The 18,681-nt window shown below is 40.6% G+C and overlaps 1 protein-coding gene and 1 long non-coding RNA gene across 2 annotated transcripts in view; one reads left to right on the top strand and one right to left on the bottom strand.

Moving 5' to 3' along the window:
• The window catches only part of tox2 (TOX high mobility group box family member 2), a 432,153-nt gene that overhangs the window by 43,137 nt on the left and 370,335 nt on the right, over nucleotides 1-18,681 (top strand). The gene's annotated exons all lie outside the window — the stretch shown is intronic.
• LOC117506571 overlaps nucleotides 8,859-18,681 on the bottom strand; it is a 39,319-nt gene continuing 29,496 nt past the window's right edge. Inside the window, exons 2-3 of the long non-coding RNA XR_004559504.1 lie at nucleotides 10,049-10,054; nucleotides 8,859-9,161 (exon numbers count right to left, since the gene is read on the bottom strand). This is a non-coding gene — a long non-coding RNA (uncharacterized LOC117506571). The remainder of the gene's footprint in view (nucleotides 9,162-10,048; nucleotides 10,055-18,681) is intronic.

The raw sequence follows: 18,681 nt of genomic DNA, 5'->3' as shown, positions 1-18,681 counted from the left end.
TCATTGGGAAACTTTAAATGTTCTGACAGTGTGCATGGGTTTTGCAGTCCATTTTAAACATGCGGTGTTAAACTTCCAACAAGAACCACCACTGCAGTGGCTGAAAAGTATTTGCACACTTTGGAACCACATGAGGATGTTGGTGTGATGCTGAACTGTCCTCCCCCTGAACAAACGTAAACATCACATGTATTTAACGTGATTCGTCTCCGATGTGACACACTATAGTACGCAGCCTCACGTGGATTTTACCAGCGTGCCATTCCTGTCACATCAACATTGAAATTTCCAAGAACTTCAACTGACTTTGAGTGATGACTTTCATGCTCCTGTCAATCAATCCCGACTCCCCTGTTCCTCCACTCGCCGGTAGAGGTCGCAGCGGAAGCAGCACCAGCGGAGGGGGAACGCACGGATGGATGTGAGCGCTCCCACATGACACAAAGCGCGTGTGGAAACCAGGAACAGCGAACGGACACTTTGGGAGAGAAAACCTCGACCACATCGTTTGTGCGCCTTTACGCGCAACGCTGTCGGAATCTATTTATTTTTCCACGTCCACACCGACAAATAACTTGAGTTTTGCTTATTTTATTTATTTATTTATTTTTTATTTTAATTTCACCTGCGCGGCTGCTCTCCGTGTGAACTTTAGGTCTCATCAGAGCATCATTGCGCAGAACGCACGGATAGCACAGTGCGGAGTGGAGAAGTGAGTGACTGGAGAGACTCTACTGTTACTTTTTTAAAGCGAGAGAGAGAGAGAAAGAGAGAGAGAGATGAGAGAGAGAGAGAGACGAGAGAGGAGAGAGAGAGAGAGGCGCGGGTTTTCGGAGCTTTCATGCCGTCTTGCGCACTCTGAGATGGACGTCAGATTTTATCCAGCTCCTCCTTCCAGCGTTGGCTCATGTACGTTACCGACTGACTCCGGTTTGGACTATTACCACTCCAGCAAGGTAAAAAAAAATAAAATTAAAACAATAAGTAAACTGAAAATATTTATGTGCAGCCCTCTTTGCGATGCACGCGCCGATCGCACGTGGCGGTGTTGTTGCGCTTTGTACTTGTGGCACAATAATTAAAAACAGGAACGCGCGTTGTGTTATTGGCTGAACTTTGTTGCGCTCCTGCTCCTGTTGTTGGTGCTGCTACTGGTGCTGCTGTGCGGACAAAAAAAAAAAAAAAAAATGCACAAAACATCATGGGCGACACCTGCTCTCTTCTCATGCACGCGTATTTTCCTTTTAATTGTGGAGTTGCAGCGCACATAAAACCCACAGCAGTCTTTTATTAAATCTTTGTCTATATTTTTCACCGAAATGCAGATATGCAAAAATGTTCCTTAAATGTGCAAAAGCATGCCGACATCCCATGTGGTTCACCTGCACAATTAGTTCATTAAATAATGATTAAAGGTGCGTGAAAATGCAGTGACCTTTTGCATGTAATATTTGGATGACTGCTTTTGGCGCACACGTCCAGCAGTAATGCGCGCACACACCAATTCTTTTTAGCAATAAATTATTCACCACTGACCCTAAAGTTCAGAGTACCCTGCATTAAAATGCTAAAATTGGAAATATTGGAGAGGGAAAAAAGCATTTTTTTTCCCCCAGATTTTTGTAGAGTTGCTTTTGCGCATTTACGCACAAAGTCTACCCAAAACGCACAGCTCTCCACTTCGTTGTATTTCTTTTTTGATCATTTGAAGTGTGCATAGGTAACCTACACGGAATATAACTGATGTGCGCGTCATTCCTCTTTGCACAATATAATATTGCCATCATAGTTGCAGACTTTTGGGTCAAGAACTGGCCAGCCAGCATTTTGCTTATCTGATTAAAAAGCTTAAATAAACGACATACAAATGTGCCAAACGCACCAAGGTTGCGAGTTATTACTTTTCCGGTGGCGAAGGTTAAACTGTAAAAAAATAAAAAATAAAATAAAAATCTCTACTGCTTGCGTGCAGAAAGACTTTTTTCCACAATTTGCAGTCATTCAACAGGTTTGCTTGCCTTTGCACCTGGAGGGAAGCCAGCAGGCAGTTAACATTTGCTGATGACAAAGTGAAACATTATATCACAGTACAATATTTGCGCTGTTAATCTTCTCTGTTACGCACTCTCACACCTGCATGTGCACATGTACAGCACTCGCTGGAGCCGTGCACTGCTACAGTATGGGCAGAAATATGCGTCAGTGCAAAGTGAATTTGCAACATTTCTATATGAATTCCCATTGCCAAATTAAACAGCTTCATTAAATAGTGCATTTGAATAACACAAAGTCAATGTTTGTTTTTTAACTTGAACAGTTGCATTGAAATACTGAATTGATTGACATAATTTCAATTTCTGTTGTTTAACTTGTATAAATTAAATATGAAAAGTATATTTAAAAATGTATGTTTGGAACTGAATTCCAGTACACTTGATAATTAATGTATTATTGTAAAATTGAACCTCTCTGTATACTTCTGCATTTAGTTTTCGTAATTCAGATTCAGTTTTTGTTATTCCAATTCCATTCTGGCAATTAGTTGTGCATTACTGAGACATGTTGGGTTGTTGAGGAAAAGCAATGGATTGCAGATTCTCAGAATGCACAGTCGATATTACTGAAACCAGTTAGATCTTGGTGACTAGTTTGACATTTGTGAGTGCTGACAAAAATATCCTGGATATCTTGCAAATATCTCTGAAATTTACTGCAATTAGGTGCCGACGTTCGGAAAAGGGAGTTCTGTGAATCTGCACTCGATTGGTCTTCCTCACCTGCAAATTCATATTATGAGGTCAGAGTTTAAATGTGAGAGCTGAATGTGGAAGTATAGAAGAAGATTCAATTTCATAACATTACATTTAGGTTTAAATTTTTTGCAGTTCTTTTCCAAATTCACAAATGGACAATTCTAACGTAACAGAACTACAATCACAGTAAAATTTGGGCAGATTTTATTTTCCCCACTAACAGTTTGTGCTGATTGCAGTTTCCATTCCAATGGAATTCTCCTAAATTCAGCATCAAATTATGTTTTCAGGTTAATTTTTTTTATACACTTATTAAGTTAAACAATAAAGTTTAAGTGATGTGACCCAAATTCCCTCTGTATTAAAGTTATTCAAGTCAAGCACTACAAACTCAAATATTTACCCTTCAAATTCTGGTTGTAATGACACATATTTTTGCACATACGTGCACTCACCTGCAGCGGAGATTTGAATGACATTGCTTGTACTTTACAGTGACTGCAGTGCTTTCTGCAACCTCGACTAGCTCTCATGTTTCGTACTTCGGCTCATAAGCCACTCATAGTCCCGTGCACCACCACCAATGACTGATAATTTCATAAATGCTTACAGCTGCAGATGCATGTTTAAAATTGCAGTGATGGAGCTCAGGGCTCAGGGTCTTGTACTTATTCATAAAGAGCTGTGCACATTTTCCTCACAGGACAGTATGTTGGCGCTGTAGGATGTTTAGGTCTCAAGGACAGAATCGTATAACACTGTCATTACTTTGGTAACAGCTGTGAGTGTGATTTAAAGCTACACATTATGTGCTGCTGCCCCCATCCTAACTATTGACTAATAATACAGGAGCTTAGTATGGCATTTTTGAGGTACTTGGATTTTTATGGCACTTAAGGAGCAGGATGAAGTCGCTTCTGTGGGTCGAGCCTCTGGACTGCAGTTAGTCGTAGAAAGTGTCACAGTGGTCCAACCACCTGCACGGATTAGCTGGATAAAACAAATTATCATGATTGTATGTTTTGAGGGGAGGTAATGGTCTAGTGTTAAGTGTTGGGCTTGAGACCAGAGGATCCTTGGTTCAAATCCCAGCATGGCCGGAAAACCAGTAAGGGCTCTTTAGTGGAGCAGATAAGTATGACTTTTGGCCAGAATTGTTCACTTGGTCATACAAGCATCAGATTTGGCATGAATGTTCTTCATAAATCAGTGTTTGAGAAAAAGTGCTGGCCACTTGAAAATCCAATATGGTGGCCAGGTAGGGGTCAATGAAGAATTACACAGCACATTAGCACATTATTGTCTGATCATAACTATTCCAAAAAGGTATAGTTTGGACTATCTATGATTGAATATTGTGGAGTTATGAGGTAAAACAAACAAAATGGTGACCAAATGTCAGTTTCAGTTTGTACAAGGGTCAAAAGTTTAAAGCTGCTCCAATTTTTGTAAAATGTGATGCATATATTGGTTGAGTTAATAGAGGTGTAAAAGGAATAGTTTGCACCATGTGTCCATGCTTAGTTGTCACGTTACAGGGTAACATATGTCACATGTCATAGAATCGATGGACGTCAACATTGTTTGACATTACTCTGCAAACCAAGCATTCAACACAGTCAAACTATTCCATTATTAATCTTATTAGTTCAACCAATATTTTGCACCACTTTCTACCAAAATTGGAGCAACTTTAGGGCCCTGTCCCACTGGCGTTTAGGAGGATTTGCATAGGGATTGTGCACAAAATTGGCCTATATTCGCCAAACATCAGCATATCAATCAATCAATCAATCAATTTTTTTTTATATAGCGCCAATCACAACAAACAGTTGCCCCAAGGCGCTTTATATTGTAAGGCAAGGCCATACAATAATTATGTAAAACCCCAACGGTCAAAACGACCCCCCTGTGAGCAAGCACTTGGCTACAGTGGGAAGGAAAAAACTCCTTTTAACATGAAGAAACCTCCAGCAGAACCAGGCTCAGGGAGGGGCAGTCTTCTGCTGGGACTGGTTGGGGCTGAGGGAGAGAACAGGAAAAAGACATGCTGTGGAGGGGAGCAGAGATCGATCACTAATGATTAAATGCAGAGTGGTGCATACAGAGCAAAAAGAGAAAGAAAGTGCATCATGGGAACCCCCCAGCAGTCTACGTCTATAGCAGCATAACTAAGGGATGGTTCAGGGTCACCTGATCCAGCCCTAACTATAAGCTTTAGCAAAAAGGAAAGTTTTAAGCCTAATCTAAAAGTAGAGAGGGTGTCTGTCTCCCTGATCTGAATGGGAGCTGGTTCCACAGGAGAGGAGCCTGAAAGCTGAAGGCTCTGCCTCCCATTCTACTCTTACAAACCCTAGGAACTACAAGTAAGCCTGCAGTCTGAGAGCGAAGCGCTCTATTGGGGTGTATGGTACTACGAGGTCCCTAAGATAAGATGGGACCTGATTATTCAAAACCTTATAAGTAAGAAGAAGAATTTTAAATTCTATTCTAGAATTAACAGGAAGCCAATGAAGAGAGGCCAATATGGGTGAGATATGCTCTCTCCTTCTAGTCCCCGTTAGTACTCTAGCTGCAGCATTTTGAATTAACTGAAGGCTTTTAGGGAACTTTTAGGACAACCTGATAATAATGAATTACAATAGTCCAGCCTAGAGGAAATAAATGCTATGAATTAGTTTTTCAGCATCACTCTGAGACAAGACCTTTCTAATTTTAGAGATACTGCGTAAATGCAAAAAAGCAGTCCTACATATTTGTTTAATATGTGCTTTGAATGACATATCCTGATCAAAAATGACTCCAAGATTCTCACAGTATTACTAGAGGTCAGGGTAATGCCATCCAGAGTAAGGATCTGGTTAGACACCATGTTTGTAAGATTTGTGGGGCCAAGTACAATAACTTCAGTTTTATCTGAGTTTTAAAAGCAGGAAATTAGAGGTCATCCATGTCTTTATGTCTGTAAGACAATCCTGCAGTTAGCTAATTGGTGTGTGTCCTCTGGCTTCATGGATAGATAAAGCTGGGTATCATCTGCGTAACAATGAAAATTTAAGCAATACCGTCTAATAATACTGCCTAAGGGAAGCATGTATAAAGTGAATAAAATTGGTCCTAGCACAGAACCTTGTGGAACTCCATAATTAACTTTAGTCTGTTGAAGAAGATTCCCCATTTACATGAACAAATGTAATCTATTAGACAAATATGATTCAAACCACCGCAGCGCAGTGCCGTTAATACCTATGGCATGCTCTAATCTCTGTAATAAATTTTATGGTCAACAGTATCAAAAGCAGCACTGAGGTCTAACAGAACAAGCACAGAGATGAGTCCACTGTCCGAGGCCATAGAAGATCATTTGTAACCTTCACTAATGCTGTTTCTGTACTATGATGAATTCTAAAACCTGACTGAACACCTCTTCAAATAGACCATTCCTCTGCAGATGATCAGTTAGCTGTTTTTACAACTACCCTTTCAAGAATTTTTGAGAGGAAAAGGAAGGTTGGAGATTGGCCTATAATTAGCTAAGATAGCTGGGTCAAGTGATGGCTTTTTAAGTAATGGTTTAATTACTGCCACCTTAAAAGCCTGTGGTACATAGCCAACTAACAAAGATAGATTGATCATATTTAAGATTTGAAGCATTAAATAATGGTAGGGCTTCCTTGAGCAGCTGGTAGGAATGGGGTCTAATAGACATGTTGATGGTTTGGATGAAGTAAACTAATGAAAATAACTCAGACAGAACAATCGGAGAGAAAGAGTCTAACCAAATACCGGCATCACTGAAAGCAGCCAAAGATAACGATACGTCCTTTGGGATGGTTATGAGTAATTTTTTCTCTAATAGTTAAAATTTGTTAGCAAAGAAAGTCATGAACGTCATACTAGTTAAAGTTAATGGAATATTCAGCTCAATAGAGCTCGGACTCTTTGTCAGCCTGGCTACAGTGCTGAAAAGAAACCTGGGGTTGTTCTTATTTTCTTCAAATTAGTGATGAGTAGAAAGATGTCCTAGGTTTACGGAGAGTTACATATCCATGTAACATGCCTGTATGAGTCGGCCGTCATCCGAACACGCCCGCGATCATCCACAGAGGCACGCATGTCCGCAGCCAGGATTTTGAGCTGTTTCAAAAATCTGAATGCGGATGACATCCGCCTTACATACTCCATATATACTCATTCATACACAATACATACTCACTCTATGCGCTGTATATCTGCTGTTAACCGCTGATATCCGCAACTGACGGGGATTTGCAGCTTGACAGCAGACCGGGACAGTGTGTAAAACAGATATATATCGTGCCCATCATGTCCACATCACAATCCTAACATATGTTGTAGTGAATGCATACAAATTGGCCACGAATAAAGCGTTTTTATTACATCTGCTATGCAGCTGATTTGCGGACAATCTGTGAATGCATAACAAACATGTAACTTAAACTCAAAGTATTAATGGTGCAGAAAGCGACCTACCTGCCAGTCAGTGCCGGTCCGGCTGTGTAGATCCACAAAGACTAATAGCTGCTGCAATCCAGGACTTTTATTTAACACCAACAAAAGGAAAGAGTTGCTGTTTTAGCCACAACTCACTCAAAAAAAGAAAACACTGTCTCACACCCCGAGCGGCTTCCCCCCTACCGCTCCCCAACTCATGAACAGTTAACCCTCGCATGACAACACTCTGTGATCAACTTGTCCAAGTCCAGCGAATGCTCCAGAGGCTGTATTTGTTGGTGTGAATAGTGATGCCGAAAGGCCCAAGTGCGCTTCTTTATGACCGCAATGCAGATGCTGTGCACACGCAACACATGTGCGATGCAGTCATAATCACCCGTAATACTGCCGTGATAATATCAATGTGTGGGATCAGTTTCCTCACTACATGCTTTATATAACCGTGATTGTCATCATATATTCACTATATATTATTAATATATCCATAATTCATACTGGGACATTTGTCATTTTTGGCCATTTTTGTTGCGGACCACAACGAACGCCCGCAATTTGTATACTCATCATGCGCAATTACTCCTTCCCCAGTGGACAGGGCCTTAACTTTTGACTCCTGTACAAACTGAAACTGACCATTCTTACCATTCTTGCTGTTTTTACCCCATAACTCCGTAACATTCAGTCATAGATAATCCAGACTATACCTTTTTGGAATCTTTGTGATCAGACACATAATTTGGTATAACTTTCAATATGAGTTTGAGCATTTTTACATTTTTGACCCCTACCTGTCTGTCATATTGGATTTTCACGTGGCCAGCACTTTTTTCTCAAACACTGATTTATGAAGAACTTCATGCCAAATCTGTGCTTGTATCGCCATGTGAAGGATTGTTTCAGTTATCTGCTGCAGTACTTGGGCAAGGTCCTTAATACCCTAGTTGCTCCCGGTGTGTAGTGAGTGCCTTGCATGGCAACCACCCTGACATTGGGTGAATGTGAGACATTATTGTAAAGCGCTTTGAGTGTTTGATGCAGATGGAAAAGCGCTATAACTGCAGTCCATTTACCATTTATGTTTTAAAAGTTGCCCCCCCTCCCCACACATTTTATTCTCTATGCAACCACAAGCTGCGTATCGATTGCAGTGTTTCTGAACTTTTCAACTGTATCTGCTAATTTGTTTGTTAGATTGTTACCAAATGGGCTGGCTTTTCAGGAAAGTTAATTGACGTGTGTGCATGGGGGGTAAAGGAAAAATTCAGCCAATTTTGGTTTGGATCCAGTGTCTGGGGGAGTACGCCCAGAAATTTATATTTTTTCATGACTGCCAATTTTGCATAACTGTGCATTCTTTTGGATTTATTTCTTAAATTTTTGTCAGTTTTCATGAAATAATGCACCAAACATGTATTCAGTTTCTATCGAGCTGGTAGCAAGATGGGGCACACAATAGAGCACACTCTTGACCTTATGCACAAGTTGTTTTATTGAAATCCATGCAGTGTTACTCTTCTTTGGCTGTGGTATGGAGCCACATCGTGATTTGGTGCATATTTTTACACCGGATGTCCCCTTTTTCCATCATTTTTATTGAGCAGGATGTGGTTGCTTGTGTTGTCTTGGAGAGGTGTTAGCCATACCATGTTCCACAGTGGTCCAACCACTTGTAGGAGCTCAGTGGAGCCTGGTGGAACAGGAATTAGCCTTCTTGTCACTCAGCAAGACAGTCATGGGTTCAGTTCCAATATTGCCCACTTTCTTTCTGTGTGGATGTTGTGTGTTCTCTCAGTGTTTGTGTGGGTTTCCTCCAAGTTCTACAGTTTACCCTCACACCATCAAAAAAAGAAAAAAGAAGCCTTTTTAAATGAGATTTGCACTCAGGAGGGTGCATCCTTTTACCAAGGTGGAACATCCATTTTATTCCCTAACCTGTATTCCAACTATGCCACCTGCAGAGCAGATAGATCGGTGGGATATGAGATGAGGTACCAATATGTCGACCTGAGTTTGATTCTCGGTCACACTACCCCCTGTGTTCCTGGATAAGACAATTTAATCTGCACCTGCTTAGTCCACCCACCTGTAAATCTTAGTCCAGGGGTAGTCATAGACTCTCATCCACTTGTGCAGTCTGGGGCTGAGCACCGGCACCACTGTTCCTGGGGGCCTATGCAGTGGAGCTGCAACTAGGGGTTATTTTCATTATGTCATCTAGAGCCATCAAATGTGTTATTTCTTCCACAGTCCAAAGATATTTGGTTTGCTACATTAAAGGACTAAAGCAGCAAGTAAATTAAACCAGAAAATATTCACATTTAGATAGCTGAAATCAAATAATTTGGATATTTAAAAAAGAAAAACCGCAAAACCCGCTACTACCTAAAATATACAGTATATTTCTTTCATATTCCAAACACTGAGATGATATGTTTTCTTTAAATACAGGCACGGAGGTTTATTTAGAGGTTTTTTCTTAATTTAAGAAAAAAAAAAAACATTTCTCATCTTTGGATTTTTACCCTGAAACAGACATCATTGTGATTTCTCAAAATCATTTTTTTTTTTTTTTTTCTTTTAAACTGTCAAAATGTTGTAAGTCTTTGGGGATGGCATTTTTTAAATGACTCTGCAATTGTGGGCTCCATCGGCAGTGATCAGGAAGCTGAGTACAGGAGTGTGGTGGACGGGTTTGTAGAGTGGTGTGGACTCAACCACCTGCTTAGACAAAGCTGCTGGTGGTGGACTTCAGAAGACGAAGGACCCGTCCAAACCCAGTTACTAACAGTGGAACTGAGGTGGACATTGTGGACTACTACAAGTGCCTGGGTGTTCACATAGCACATAGACAACAAACTGGACTGGGCTGTAAACACAGATGCTGTGTATAAGAAAGGTCAGAGCCGACTGTGCTTCCTCAGGAGGCTCAGATCTTTCAATGTCTGCAGAAATTTGTTGCAGATGTTTTATATCTCGGTGGTCTCCAGAGTCATCTTCTACGTTGTAGTGTACTGGGGCAGCAGGCTGAAGGCAGCTGACACAAACAGACTCAACAAGCCCAGCAGGAGAGCTGGCTCTGTCCTGGGGGTAGAACTGGAGTCTGTGAGGGAGGTGTCAGAGAGGAGGATGTTGAGGAAACTGCTCACCATCTGTGACAACACCTCCCACCCCCTGCATGCCACACTAATGTCCTGGTCCAGCCCGGTCTCATGTTTTTTTGTGCACACGGCATGAACCCATAGTAATGTACTTTTCCTAACCCAGTCCCATGAACTGCCGTGAGACTGGGGTGGTCCGTCAGAGCACCTTCAGCAAAAGACTGAAGCCACTGAGGTGCTCCACAGAACGCCACAACAGGTCCTTCTTACCTGTGGCAATCAGACTGTAGAATTCCTTCCCCTTCTGCAGAATGAATACATAACGATCAGAATTTTTCAGTTACTCAGAGCTATGTGCAATACTGTCAACATCTTGTGCAAGTGTCTTCAGTCATTTTGCATAAACATGTTGTACTCACTGTTCTCACTGTAAAAAAAGAAAAGAAAAAAGCAATGTTTACTGTTTCGGCACTCTGGAAAAACAATTTCCTTTGGGATTAATAAAGCTCTTATTGTTATTCTTAACGCTCTAAATGTGTTGATCGGGCTCTGCAGGAGTAGTTCTGTAGGCTTGTGTGGACAACTCAGTGCATGATCACCTCATGCAACCCAAAATCTGAATTTGCTTCTGACTATTGGGCAATTCTATGGTAAAAGAATTACAATCCGAGCAAATTTTTTAATGGAGAGCTAAAGTACTGCCAGATTCCACTGCCATTGTAATTCCATTACCATATCTTATTATCTTTATTAAAAGGTGTCGCTTTGATCCTATGCCATGACAGCAGAATATGCACTGCTTCTGTCAATCTAAAGTGAGCATGACTGTTCGTGCACGTTGTGTTGTAAAAGCTCATCGCTTCCTGTGCTGGTGGTCTCAACTCATGTCTATTTCTGACTGTGAATGTAACAATGAGGGAATGTTACTGCACACAAGAACGTGACAAAGCCTGCGTTCTTATATTTCGACCTTTGCATTATGCACCCTACCTGAAGGGGTTGGTGATTGAAGTACATACTGAGTGTGAAAGCTAAAACTGGTTTGAGGTATTTGGCTGCATTCATACTGGATTGATTGATGCGTGTCAGAAATACGGATCACACTGACGGCACAAGTCATTATGGCATATCTGCGAATGTGAATGACCTTCAAATCTCTGCATTGATTTCATCAACCGTCAGTCTAAAGTGTAACAAGCACTCATTGGAGCGGATGCCTCAGCCAGGCTCTTCTTTCTCCTCTATTTCCAGTCAGAGTGTACAGCAGCTGCACCTCATGTTTGCCACGGAGCCATGCAAATTAATTCCTTGTGGTTCCGAGATAATGAAATATGAAGTGTTCAGATGCAAAACCCTGAAGTTTGTTTTTTTTTTTTTTTTTAATGGAGAAAAACAATTTAACTTGGGAATTTAAAGGAAACCACATTAGAAAATTCACAGATTTCAATAAATAAATGAAAATGAATGTTCAATTATTTAAATTCTTTAAAATGGAATGTTGAATTCTCAGCTTCTTTCAGGACCTGTACACCTCCAGGGCCCTGAGGCGAGCAGGAAAGATAGTGGTTGATCCCTCTCACCCAGGACACAAACTTTGTTACTTTCCTCTCTGGACTAAAGCCACAAGACACAAAAACAGCTTCTTTCTGTCTGCTGCTAGACTTATAAATAATGCCAGAGACCCCCATTTACCCTGCCTCCCCCCTAACTTCCACAAAATACAGAATGAGCATCCTTGTACTGTTTATCTACATACCTGCACAGCCCCATTCCACCAATCCACTATATCTATTTGACAGTAAACTTAGCTTTCCACATTTGTTTATTTGACTCCTTTACTTCTTAAGAAGTATTTTTCTTTTTATTGTTGTTTAAGCACCTATTCTTCTACAGAAGCATTTTCTTTTATTGCTGTTTATGCACCAGTGACACCAGATCAAATTCCTTGTATGTGAGAACTTATGTGGCAATAAATTTGATTCTGATTTAAAATTTTGCACACTGATAGTTACTAGCAGCCACTGAAAAGTTTGTCGTTTTTGACTTACTGGGATGTGCATCTGTATAGCCTTTGCATTTGGTCAGTTCTTCTTCTTGTTGGTGTTGTTGTAGCAGTGCACATTCAGGGCTTTTAATCTGAAAGTTCAGAGCACAGGATGTGTCTGTCTGTGTATTGCTTGGTGGGGTCTTCAGCGAGGAAATGTCTGTAAATCTCTACTCACATAGTGGAGCTTTCATGTCTTGATTTTGTTATCTTATGTGAAGCACATGCACCAGTATAACCAGCCCAGTCTCACAGTATCACAAAATGCAGCAGGTTTTCATGATGGGGCAGTCCAATCTTAGCCCTAACCCTTATGCCCATGGTGTAAGGTTTAGGGTTAAGTAACAGTTCCTTAGTCTGACAGCAGTTTGTGATCTATTAGATTGTGGTACCATCACGAAATTTGATTGTGATACCATTATGAAAATCTACTACATTTCTTGAGGGGATCACAATCTCATAGATTAGATCACTTTATGTGATGCCATCACAAACTGCCATCAGGCTGCGTTGCTATAACCCTCAGTTATGGTTTTTGTCAATTTCCTCAGCTTTAGAGGATGATGTAACGTCACTTTCACTACCACTTTTCATGCCCCTTGCTGGTTCCACTTTGTGGCTCACTGTCTATTTTTAATTATTTTTTTCTTGTCTCATTTGTAGAGTTTTCCTCACAATGCTTACAGTATATGATAGGAAATGGTTGAGAACTTTGATGTGGAAGCTAAAAACTACAAATGTTACTCTTGCTTTTGTTTCTGCTGCGTAAGAGGCTGTTACATCGGTCTGTGGAAATATCTAAATCTTATCCTTGTTATCATCTGAACTTTTATTGTGATATATTGTTGTGATTGTTTTATTTCCCAGGTCTAACCACAGGTGTATCTCTAACCAGTTCCTCAAATTAGCCATTTCGGGTAAATTTATGTAACTATGATGTGTATATAGAAGTAATAAAGACCTATGAACAGAATGTAACTTAACGTGACTGTTTGTGGGCCGCTGAAGAGGTACTGCTGGCCCACCACCACCAGAGGGCGCCCTGCCTGGAGTGCGGGCTCCAGGCACCAGAGGGCGCTACCGCATCATGGGAGTAATCTGGGTGACAGCTGTCACCCATCACCAAACAGCTGTTTCTACTCAGCACCGGATATCAGGACGGCGTCTCCACCTCAGTGCCGAGATATCGCCTAAGACCAAGGTAACATTCTCTGCAGCATATTCTGTGATTGACAAACTTGTTAACCTTCAGGACTGGTGACTACTGAGACCCTCCTTCTTTGGATAAGTACTCACCTTCCTGCTGAACTTTGCCAAAGGTGGAGGCGGCTTCTTCTCCCTCTTCTTCTGTACTTGGGGCGTTCATCCACTCCTGTGTTCTTCTTTGCTCTCCTCTCTGCCAGCAGTACCGGATCCGACGCGGAGGCAGTGGCCACCTGGGAATTCGGGACTTGGCGGTTCCAGTATTTCCAGGGTTCGGTGGCAGTGGAGATCTGGGTGGTTCCGGTTCGACTGAGACGGACGTCTCCTATCTTCGAGCCTGCCCACACGACACCAGCGGATTCGACCCTAAACATTGTGTTTGTTATACTACTCGTGCTTGTTTCAGTAGTAAATCTTGTTTTTTTACTTCCTCCATTGTCCATTCATTGCGCCCCCTGTTGTGGGTCCGTGTTCCTACACTTTCACAACAGTGACTTAAATATACACTACATATGAATCATATGATTTTGTCTTTGTATCACACTCATCCATTCCACTATATTTGGTGTAAATAAGACAGAAACACTTCAGCTGTGCTCCTGTGCACAGACATAAAAACTGGATTATTTAAAGGGATCACATCAGCCTCTGAATATTAACAAATTTAGACTAAGCTGTACTAAGCATTAATGTCTAAGATAAATAAGTGTGACGACAAGTTACTTTTAAAACTGAATTCTTTTGCGTGCACCATCCGCTGATTGTCCAAGAACATCGTGCTGATCAGTTCATTATTCACTGATTATTACCTGCTAGTGACTGTTTTACTTTCCAATAAATCTGCAAAGTAATCTGATTTTTATTAATCAGAAATGGTGTGCTGTGTCTTTCTTAATAAAATAAATTCTTTATAACAGCCATTCCCAAAATTAAGGACACCACAGACTACTGTGAAATCTGAAAATCTTCTGCAGCCGAACATAAATTAAAACTTTAATCAACACACGAGAGGAAGAAGACATATTTTCTTTATATATTATGTTAAAATTGGTCAGGCACATGAAACATCAATGCCTTTATGGCAGTTAAACTCACCAAATCACAAATTTGTGACTTTACTTCAGAAGTTCTCGTTCACTTCACACCTTCAGTTCATAATCATAATCATTTCATAATAGTCATAATAGTACTATTAACAATAATACTATGAAATAATAGTCCTATGAACAGTCTTATCAAGATAGACTCGTTTCCCACAGTTGTCTAACGTCAGGTCACTCATTAACAGCTTTACTTTTCTGACTTTGCCATCAGTGTTGGTATGCACCTCTGTTTCTCTTGCCAGTCTACAGTGGTGTCAAAAGTACACACATTTGTTACTTAAGTAAAAGTATAGATACTGCAGTTTAAAAACACTCTGGTAAAAGTTGAAGTATCAACTTAACCTCTTTACTCAAGTAAAAGTGAAAAGTATGTGCTCCAAAACCTACTTAAAGTATAAAAGTATAAAGTAACCTTTAAAAAAAAAAAAAGGTAGATGCCACTATATGAACTGAAAGCTTAATTTAAAAACTGATTCATTCTACATGTGGCCCAAGACCCCAAACCCAAAATTACCCCCAACACCACCTGCACGAAAATGTTTCAATTCTAGAAGCTCTGAAATGCAATCTGGGACTATTCCAGACAATAAACTGCAGTGAGTGCAGCATCCATTTAGTGAAGGAAAAAAAAACAAAAAACCACAACTTTCCTCATTCACATTCATTCTAGTAGTATTCTGCTCTTACTAGGATGCAGCAGTTTTCTAGTTTGGCAGATAGTTCTGGAGAAAAATAGCAAATTGAAAATATGGTTTGACCAAAACAAACTGTCATTAAACTTAAATAAGACAGGGATGAAGTGGAGGTGTAAGACTCACTAGGTGTTCACAGGAAACACTTATTTATGTATGTATTTATTTATGTATGTTCATTGTTAGTTGCTTTAATATTTTCTGTTGTGTTTCTATTCAGGTTCTTTTTGCCTCTTTCTCTAAAATTGTATATAATAATCATTAGATTATTAATATATAAACAAAAATAAATTTAAGAAATATTACAATTTGAAAACAAATGCACCCGAACGTGATGAGAGCTGCAATTGCTTAATGATAAGTTTTAACATTGAAAATGCCATAGACATGGTAACGCGTTAGCATCACTCTGGTTTTTAAGTTATAAAATACATCTATCAACTGTTTCAGAAGACCATAACAGGTCAGTTTAACATAGAAAAGGTAAATAATACTCACAGAAGTATGCTCTTTAGGGTTTTAGCGGGGGGAAATTAAGCGAAAGAAAGAAAGAACAAATGAAGCAATAGGTCGAAGCATTGCTTCAATCTGCGAAGCACTGCTTCGATTGGTTCACAGTTCAAAGCAAAGCCGCGCTGCAGAAAAGTTGATTACAGGCGCACATGACGTGAAATATATATATATAATATATAATAAATATATAAAGCAGTCTAATCTTGTTTAGTTGAATAAACTCACTTAGTTGACTAATTTTTTTTATGTTAGTCGTTGCACAAAGCGCTTAGTCAGCTAAAGTTTCACATCACTCGACTGAAGATTTTAGCGTGGTACAGAGGCGGCTAATCTTATTTATTCAACAAACTTCAGTGTCTTACCTCAAAAAGTGTTTTTTTTTTCGTGCTCCCGTGACGAAATGAGTCAAATTTTCATGACGGGGTTTTTTTTTTTAACTCACTATTCCTAACCCTACTCCTACCCCCGACCCTAACCTTAACCATAACCTAATCTTACTATTCCCCCCCACCTTAACCATAACCACCCCAACCCCCCTGCTTCACTTTTAATTTCATGCAGCCATCACGGAATGAATTAGAATGAGTTTGTGCTGCTGTGACGAAAATGAGGCACTTTTCGTCACAATATCACAACCAATAGATTAATGTATATTTCGTGCTGCTGAATCAGGACTTGTCATGAGACCAGGTTGGTCATGTACCACCACTTGATGGAAGACTCAAGAGCACCCCTAACGTCGCTCGTATTCCTTCAAAAGGAGAACTTCCTCTGCCTTTGGCAGCAGACGACTGTTATGATGTTTGTGTGACAGTTCTCACATTAGCCACTGGGTGTTACACACTGAGCAGTGTTGTGCACAAAAAAGCTTTACGGAAATTCTGTAGTATGTAGAAGAAGAATTGCTAGGCTAAGAAGAAACTGAAGAGTGAAACTGCTAAGCTAAGAGCTAAGCACATCATTCTGCAGTTCGTATGGGTCTGTAAATGTCAAAGCCAGTTAACGAAACAAAGGCTGGATAGTTCATGACAACAACCAACCCGGAAGTAAACACAACTGTCAAGCATGGAGCCGTCTCTTGGCAATGGCATGTGCGAGGCGGTTTTGCCTGTGAAACCGTCAACTAAGGTAAGACATCCAATCTACAAGTTTAATCGTCGATGTGAAACGGTGATTAGACAGATAATGTTGGGTGACTAACTGTAGTCGACTAAGCAATTTTAGTAGACTGAAAGATTAGATTGCTTTATGAAACCAGGCCCAGGAGGAGGAAATATTATGTTGGACTTCATCATGAGGATGCTGTTTGCCTGCGATTTACAATAGTCATCACTTCATACAGAATGGTTCTAAGAGAGGTACTGTCAAGTCTCTTAGGGGGCTGATCAAGGATTGCAGTTAGAGCAATTCTGATCACTTTAATTTGTCTCTCCCATACACATCCCATGTGACTTGATGATGTGTGTTCATTATGAACTAGGGTTCTCACAGCATGGGGTGGGGGGCTTAACAGGGCATAGCCACGCGACGGGCGTTCGAGGTGCAAGTATTGAAGGAGGGTCCGGGGGCATCCCCTCAAAAAAATTTTTTCAATTTATAACTTTTTAAACACTATTTCCTGCTTTTTGAATGTCACTTTGTGTTGTTAACTGGAATGTTAAATATCATGCAACATTTCCTTTTAAAAAGAAATAGAAAACAAACAGAAAAGCCCCCCTATACTGGCTAAATCGCAGCATAGGGGCCCAAAATCAAAGCATAGCGGATCCAAATCACAGCATAGGGCCCCCTATGCTCAACTGTGCTGGCAGAACCCTATGAACTCACATCCATGTTCCTTTAACTGCTCATGATCCAGGTCTTTCATAGCATTGAGGAACTCACTTTGTCGGGCTGTCTCGCAAAACTCCACCTACGTTTGTTATTATGTTGAGCACCTGAACCTTTCGATGTTCTGGATCATTGTCACTAACCTCTCCCACCTTCACATCTCCAATATGTAGTTCCCTTTCCCACAGGAAGTCTGGGCCAGACACCAGTTGAGGCCACAAGCTGATCTGCCATCAAGGCCTCCTCGAAGCATGATCTGTGGGATTATCTTTGGAACATAAAAACTGCCATTGCTTGGGATCAGTAGTGGGCTTGATTCTTTGGATCCTGCTTGCACCAAAGACATGAAATCATCTGGCATCATTATTTATGTATCCAAGGATGAATTTCGAGTCTGACCAAAAATACTCTTGAAGACCATCCATTTCAAGCTCATTTCTTGTGGTCGTGGCTCGTCCCACCCAACCTTGTCTTGACAGAGCTGCTGCAAGATTTGCTTCCCTAGGAGGATTGAAGGCGCCAAGAACCCCAACAGGTCATAGATGGAAGCCACAGTGGATAGCACTCCTCTTCTTATCAGTGAATGTTCCTTGACAGTAAGTCTGAACTGAAAGTTATCAGAGGATATGCCCCACTGGACTCCGAGTGCTCTTTCCATGAGTGGCTCCCCAAAGGCCATACTCAGATGTTTGACACTTTCTGCACACTCTTCTTTTGGTAATGATTCTAATACCATTCTTGCTGTTGGTGATTAACTTATGTAGTCACAGCATGCCTGTGTTGCAGAGCTTTCTTGATTCCTCAATAAGTTGGATTGCCTTAAAATCAAACGTTACACTCACCAATTCATCATCGACATAAAAATTCCTTTGGATGAATTTAACAATGTTTTGGTTAAATTGATCCTGACTTTCTGTGCTAAATGTTTAATAGTCCACAGTTGGCACAGCCAGGTGAGGAGGCTGCCTC

This window comes from Thalassophryne amazonica, chromosome 3 (genome assembly GCF_902500255.1).
Source record: "Thalassophryne amazonica chromosome 3, fThaAma1.1, whole genome shotgun sequence".
NCBI lineage: Eukaryota > Metazoa > Chordata > Actinopteri > Batrachoidiformes > Batrachoididae > Thalassophryne > Thalassophryne amazonica.
Note: the sequence above shows the minus strand (reverse complement) of the source record. Positions and strands in the feature narration are given on the sequence as shown.